This window comes from Pinus tabuliformis, chromosome 9, assembly GCF_031772625.1.
Source record: "Pinus tabuliformis cultivar Carrire ecotype Pingquan chromosome 9, CPIR1, whole genome shotgun sequence".
NCBI classification, from domain to species: Eukaryota; Viridiplantae; Streptophyta; class Pinopsida; order Pinales; family Pinaceae; genus Pinus; species Pinus tabuliformis.
In genome coordinates this window covers 1,208,507,737-1,208,515,971 of record NC_142307.1, presented here as the reverse complement: position 1 = coordinate 1,208,515,971, position 8,235 = coordinate 1,208,507,737, and the positions used below count along the sequence as shown (strand labels likewise).

The window sequence follows — 8,235 nt, the reverse complement described above, 5'->3', positions numbered from 1 at the left end:
TTCAAAATTTTAAGAGCTGAAATCTTGATCCATATCTTCTCATTACAAGCAACACACCGTTATGTCCGAGGGGGATATTTGCTTTATCTAAATTCCATCTGCGTAGTTCTAATGCAATAGCATAAAAGTTTATGAGGATGCTTGTTTTTCACTCAATTCTATATTCAAAATTGTTGTAGGATGTGATTTTATGAGAATTGTTATTTTCTCTTAATTCCATCTTCACAATTAGAGTTGTGTTTGTTGTAACATACGAGTTTATCAGGATTGTTGTTTTCTCTGAATTTTATCTCCACAACTGAAGTAGCTTATGAATTTATGAGGATTGTTTCACTTAGATAGGAGTGGATATAATGACAGGAAATAGTAATTCAGGAACCTATAAACATGGCATTGAAGCAATATACTTAACAATGACTTCCACCCAACTTCAAGCTACAACATGACAAGAAGAAACAAGAACATGGTGATTCATAAATAAGGGCATGCCCATTAAATAAGAATATGGGCAATCACCATCTGCAGTTAGGTTTATTCATGTTTAATATTGTACAATACCTTTTCCATAACTTTTCTAAGGAAATGCTAGCTAGCCAGATTCACCAAAAATAAGTGTCCTTTCTGAATTTACTCAAAAAATGAAGCTGAGATGATTTTGGTTTCTTCCATGGACACATAGTTTTGATCAATCTCCAATTTGTGTACTGGGAATAATTCCGCAATTCTGCTAATACTAACAGCATTCACAACTAGGTGCACCTGTTAACTAGAGGAGCTTTGTATTAATGGAAATGCAACTTGAAATAGATGCTACAATGGTAAATGAACCTCCCAAATAATAGGAACTTACAAATTTCATAAATAGCATGCTTGTAAAGTTTGTCCAATGAATTTGGACTTACTCTGGCCTCTAGACCACAAGGAGAATGCTAACTCCAAAAATATTGTCAACTCATTGTATTTGAAAAATATTAATAGCTTTACATTGCACAAATAAAATATTTCATGCATAGCTTCTCTTGAAATCTTCTACACATAGCGTTCAATAACTATGCCCGAAATACCACCTATGTCAGTGTCATCTGATCACATGATGTGTCACCATTGGCATACCACCCAACAACACTACATTACGCAAATTGTTGGTAATACTATACTCAATGTAACCCCTATTCGACATGTTTTGTAAAATTATGGCCAATATGAGGAAATGAGTCAAGTAGAAATTTGATCTATCTTATGAAAATGTCAGTAAATATCCAAGTTTATTTTTGACATGTATGCATCCTAGATACATTGAACATAAACTGATACACATCAAATATTTTACTAATCCCCTCTACTTTTTCCTTTGTCCATTTTTCTTTGTCAAAAACATGGTTATCACAAAAGGCAAGTAATTGTTTATGCTTGCAGTCACATAGTTTTGTATGAGATAATTTTCAAATAGTGTTACAATAATCAATGCAAGAAAAAACTCCATTCGAGAGATCCTTCTTGTGATTATACCAAACCTTGATCATTGTAGTCTCACTGAATTTCTCCTTGTCATATCGAGACAGAGTTCACCCATGACAATGAGACGGAACTCCCATTTTATATTTCCACTCATGTACTAAGAAATATCATTACTTAGTTTGGTAATTTGGCAAGTTGAAATTAATAAGAAATTCTATTTCCTTATCAACACAAATTCTCTCTTCCTACTAGTATTTCTAAACGTTTTGAAATCTAACCCTTTAGCAAGATTTAGAAAGGAAAGAAGGGAGTTAATATGTATTATTTAATATTCTCTGAAACTGAACAAGAGACAAGTTGTTTGTAGTGTGATTGCCATGCGAGACACAACAACCAATTCATTCTTTTTTGTATGGTTGATATTTTCATTGGAATTATTGCATTCAATGAAATTCTATATCCATTATTTGAACAAAAGTATGCATATATGAGTGATGCTTGGCCATATCTATTGAGGAAAGAATCAACTCTTGTTCTTCCTTCTTTGGATCACACCTCTTTTTGGACTAATTCAAGGTTTTCTTACTTGAATGCATTTCCTTTGGAAGTTAATCAACATTTAGCACTAACTCAAATATTTCAAACCATCTTGATGATATTAATCTCATGTTTTGTGCAGTGAATTTGAAGATACATTTGATTGGAACCATTTTACTAAAACATTGAAAGAAGATGTCAGAATTGTGAAATCTCTATCAGCATCTTATGCGAAAATTGAGCCTTTACAAAAAGACCCAATATCATGGTCAAAGGTTGGATCACTAACACTTCTATTCTTTTAGTGTTTAGATTTTTATCTTGTAAAGTTGGTTAATATCCAAAAGAATGCTCCAAGTTTCTTATTGCACTATGTATCATTTGGATGCAAAACACATACTACAAGGAAGAAATTCTCCCCTTGTTGAAGAAGCATAAGGTTATACACTTTACTCATACAAATTATCGACTTGCAAATAATGGACTTCCTAATTCCATTCAAAAGTTGAGATGTCATACAAACTATCAAGCCCTGAGGTACACAAAGTCTATAGAAGAGCTTGGGAAGAAATTGGTGGCTAGGATGAGAAAGAATGGGAAGCCTTACATTTCCCTTCATCTAAGGTAAGAAGAAAAACAATAAACTATGATGTTAACTTAGATCAGGTTCAATAAATTGAACCTATACATGTTAAGTTCTTAAAATTTGTGAAGTCATAATATTGATGTATGTAAAATGAACTAAAAATCATGTGTGTTATCAACAATACACATTTAAATCTTTTATCAAGTTAGAACAATATGAACTAATTCATAGCAATTAATCATTTTCTATCTGTAACGATGTATATATCGGAATGACATGTTGGCATTCACTCGTTGTGCACACAACCTTACATTAGATGAAGTAGAGAAGTTGCATCAAATGCAGTACAATGTAAAGAACTGGAAGGAGTAGGACATTAATGGTGAAGAAAAGCAAATGCAGGGAGGCTTTCCTTAACTCCACATGAGACTTCTCTTTTCTTGAAAGCCTTGGGCTATTCACCAACAACAAACATTTATATTGCAGTAGGGGAAATTTATGGTAGTTGTAGCATAAGAGCTCTACATATGACTTCCAAAATGTTTTCAAATTTAACTCTTGCTACAGAAGAGGAGCTTGAACCTTTTAAAAACTATCAGAATAGACTTGTTGCATTGGACTGTATTTTAGCACTAGAGCTTATGTGTTTTTGTATACTTATAATGGAAACATGGAAAAGGTTGTTCAAGGGCATAGATGGTTTGAAGGTTTCAGGAAAACTATAAATCCTGATAGGTAAGAGCTTTACCCATTTTACTTACTAGCTTGAATCAAATGATTGGTATTTTTCCTTGATTAAAAAAATAATTGGTAGAAGGAATTTTGCATTCTATATAACAATAGAAAAATGAAGGGCACTTGTAATGATTGTGATTTCTTCTGTCATTAGGGAAAATATGATCAAATTGATAGATGAAATGGATTAAGGACATATTTCTTGGAATAACTTTGCATCCAAAGTGAAGGCCACACATTTTAACCAAGTTGGAGCTCCTTATCCAAGAGAAGCTAGTGATTTGCCAAGATTGGAGGAAAAATTCTATGAAAATATTTTCCCTAGTTTTATGTGTGAAATTCATAACAAAAATCGAAGACTGTTGAGGGAACTATACTATGCATAAGCATAGCCCAACTATATATTATATTTCAGATACTCTGGTATTGTACTATAAATTGCAGCACAAAGGTGAATTGGTTTGGGTCTAATTGTTAGCATGATGAGCTTGTCGATGGGTGTTCACTAGCTCAATGGAGATGTACATGTAGGACATGATGTTGATGCTCAATTATCTGCAATCCAAAGCTCAAATAACCATGCTTCTGTCAAATAGATTGTAAGGGGTTAAAGGACAAAGTAATAAGAAATTATATTTCCTTATCAACACAAATTCTTACTTCCTACTGGTATTTCCGAGGGTTTTGAAATCTAACCCTTTAACAAGCTTTAGAAAGGAAAGTAGGGAGTTAATATGTATTCTTTAATATTCTTTGAAACTGAACAGGGGAGAAGTCGTAGGTAGTAGCCTTACCATCCAGACACAACAACAAATTCATTCTTTGTTGTATGGTTGATGTTGTCATTGGAATTTATGCATTCAATGAAATTCTATATCCATTCTTTGAACAAAATTATGCGTATATGAGTGATGCTTTGCCATAGCTATTGAGGAAAGAATTCTTTTTTTGACAACCATTTACAGCCAACCAACACATCCACCCTTTGCACACTACTAATTAAACTATTTCTTAGAATGTTGCATGATCTAGTATAATTTGACTTAGATGATATCCTCCTAGCATTGCAACCTAAATATGCTTCTATTGCCAATTGTTTCCATACTAGTTGGGGAGCATCATAATTTAGGAAGCTGGTTTCATCCTTTGTGGTGGGAATTTAAGAAATCTTTCCCACAGCCACCGAACTTTAAAGTCTGAGAAAAAATAATAAGTTTTTTCACATCGGTAATTTGCAAATGAAACAAACATATATGAGAGTGTGAAGGAACATCAAATAAATTTATGCTACCTAATTATATGACACTTAAAAATCGACGAAATTTATATTCTTGTTTCACATTATTTTGTTTATCCCTCAAACCCTGCTCAGCAAATTTTCTCCTTTTGTTGATATCATATGTTGTGGTTTTAATTATCATCAAGCTTGGAGAGAAGAGATCTTCATCCATATATTAGTTTTCATCTACAGAGAGCTCCTAAATACCAATCTCAACTCAACACCGGTTGATCCTTGCACATCATAAGGTCTAGCCCAACGAAATCCTCTAGTCCATTATTTTCAGTAAGATGTCAAGATCTAATGAAAACTTGCATAGGATGTTACTACATAAGTCATGTGCAGGTTTCTTCTCTTCATGATAATACCTAATCTTATAACTCAAAATATCAAAATAAAGTGAAATGTAATCAAAATTCAACAAAACTATTTTGGATTTTATAGAATGGTAGAGATAAACATTGTAGAATCTTATTTGTACAATGTTGCCTTGCTTAGATGCAAGTCAATTTTACTTTCTTGGCTTTAAATCTTCTTCTTCACCCTCGTTGTCATCTTCACTGTTGTCTTCCTTGTCCTCATTGTCTTCTTCACCAATGTCCTCTAATTCATCTAGCTGCGAAGATTCTCTAGTAAATCATGAAACATCAAGTGGAATTAATTTAAAGTCGTAACGTAAACTAATGGAAATTGTACTTTTTTATGAAATGTTTGATTTAAATCATTTACTTATAAAGGTTCCATAATATTAATAAAGATAATTTTCATAAATCCTTCACTTTGAACATATCCTGGTTGGAATCACCCTGAAACATAACATATGATAAAAAAGAAATACCAATAAAGAAGCAAAATTACATAAACTTTTGAGTTATTTCTTCTATACTATTGTTTCTTATGCCATTTCCTTACGATGTTTCCTTTGCAACATGTGGTGCAAATGCTATTTTATATCTAATAAAATTTTATTTAGAAAAATGGTCCATTATTTTTAATAAATTTAAAAAATTAGATTCGGCTCCCCACCCACCAATTTCCTAGGGATTTGAGATGATTCCAATTCTAATAAATTCTTCCATGATAAGTTCCTCATTATTATTTATAACATTCATTTATAATTTCTTTTTTTCTTAAGTCAAAGTTGACCCATAACCTTTTTATACATGGTTAATCAAGTAAATGTGTGCATTAGAAAGGTATTCTTTGTGTTGCAATAGATTTTTTGGTTTTATTTATGAAGCCTTAGGCTATATCAACCACATTAATATTTTTAATGTGGTTGTACTAATATATATATATATATATATATATATATATATATATATATATATATATATATATAGATATAGATATAGATATAGATATAGATATAGATATAGATATAGATATAGATATAGATATAGATATATATATATATATATATATATATATATATATATATATATATATATATTAACTCTAGATTTTGTAATTATTGAGAGGGATTAAATCACTTGAGATGCAAACCTCTTTTAGATTGCAAAATATTATAGAAGGTTTGAACCTCTAGACCTCTAGACAGTTGGTAGATCTAGTATTAATATAGATTTATGTTGGTTATACACAGACACCATGTATCAACTCATATTGAGCATGGTACATAGACACCATGTGTCAAATCATACCAAAGGAATTACATATCTCATTCATTTTAAACAATTATTTTCATTTATTTTTTATAATATATACATAGTTGAAGTTGAAATATTTAACTCAATGACATGTATTAAATCCATATTGAATAGTGAAGGAATTACAATTCTCTTAATATTAAAAAGATGAAATCAATTATAGACTAAATTAATTTACTTTCTCTCTATATAAAATTGATGTAAAATTAGCCTAGATCCATCTTAACTATGCAACTATCAGGTCCCAAGGGTGATCAAATCTCTCACGACACAAACCTCTTTTTTGAGTGCAAAACTTGTGGAAATGTTTGCACCTCGAGAGATTTGATCCATCTCATTTATCAGAGTTAAGATGGATCTACACTGGTTTAATTATTAATGTATAATTATTATAATTATTTATTTTATTATTTTATTTTATTGTATTTTATTAAAAAAATTGAATATAATTTAAGAGAGTCAAAATATTTGCATAACATAACCTCACAACATCTCTTTCATGTTGAGTTGGAAAACCTCTAAACATGGTTATAGTGGAAATTAAAGTTTTTTATTTATAATTAACTTTATTTTTTTATTACAATTTTTTAATTTGTTAAAATAAGTATTATTTTATTATTTCTAAATGTAATATTACAAAATATACAATAGAATTGATAACTTATTATAATTAGAAAGACATATATATAATTAAAAGGCGATGAAGTTATTGAAATTTCCTCATCTTTTTCAAACATATCAATCTCATTGTAATAAAAGAAAAGTTATATATGGAATGTCTTAAATTTCTTTATCATTTTTCAAACCTATCAATCTGTTGTGGTCACCAACAACCCCCCTCTTTGTTTCGTATTAGCAATAACACCAAGCAAATGGGGACCCTTAACAAAAAATCCAAAAAACATTTTATCAAAATTTTTGTATTTTAACTCCCTAAAGCTGTATCGCATCACGAAGAGAGAGTGAAGCATTTTCCTATGCGCATAAATAAACTGTGAAGGAGCGACGCGAAATTCATCGCATCGCATATATTGAGAAGCACTCTTAAAATGAAAAATTAAGGAATCGCCGACGGCCGATATGCGACGTCGCATATCGCAACATCGCATAAGCAGCACACAGTGATTGGATGATTAAGCGCGATTTGCGATCTTGCGATCTGCGATGAATGCGACCATCAATTCCTGCGATGACACATCTTGACATCGCAATCCTCGATACTGCGATGCGAATCGCAAAAATCACTCATCGCAAAATTTCCTCGACATAGTGTTCAAGGAAAGCTGTCTGTAGACCAAAATTGGGCGCGCGCCTTAAGAGAAATTAATGATTGTACGCCAAAGTATCCAAGAAGGATTGTGTTGTGTTTTTTGAAGAGTCAAGTCATTATGAGTGTCATGATTATGCATTCATTAGAACTTAAAGCTTTCATGTCAATATTTTCGTCATTACTCTTTTCCTTTGAGTAAACTGTAAGGTAGCAACTAATATAAATCAATGTGCAGGAAACATCTAAGGAAAAGGGGAAAGCGTCAATACTCGGAGAACAGAGAAGAGATGCCTTCGCAAACGGATGCCGCATGCAGCAGGACCGCAGATTCCAGAGTATCACTCAACAGATACTGATGGAAATAGACTATCCAAGACTCAGAGTCAAAGGCGCACAAAAGCAGCATGTTTACAAAAGATCCTGAAGCTCAGACTGGGTAAAGCAAAAAGAAAAACGCTAAAGAGGGAAGACGCTCCAGAAAAGCCTGGAACAAAGAATGGAAGCAATTTTCAATACAGAAAATTGTTCAGAGAGCAAAGTCCCTAACTTATTCAAACATTCGCACGGCCAGAAACCGAAATAGCAACAGCACAATCAATTTGAAAGAAATTTGCGTTATACCAAGTATACACACAACGAATACGCCAAGCCAGAGGAAGATTTTCGAAAATATCTTCTAGTTTGTCAGAAAGCAGTGCCA

The 8,235-nt window shown here is 31.9% G+C and overlaps 1 pseudogene; it reads left to right on the top strand.

Annotated features, from left to right (window-relative positions):
• The first annotated feature begins 1,945 nt into the window (after positions 1–1,945).
• LOC149152889 (O-fucosyltransferase 19-like) lies at positions 1,946–3,702 on the top strand (annotated as a pseudogene).
• The last annotated feature ends 4,533 nt before the right edge of the window (positions 3,703–8,235 follow it).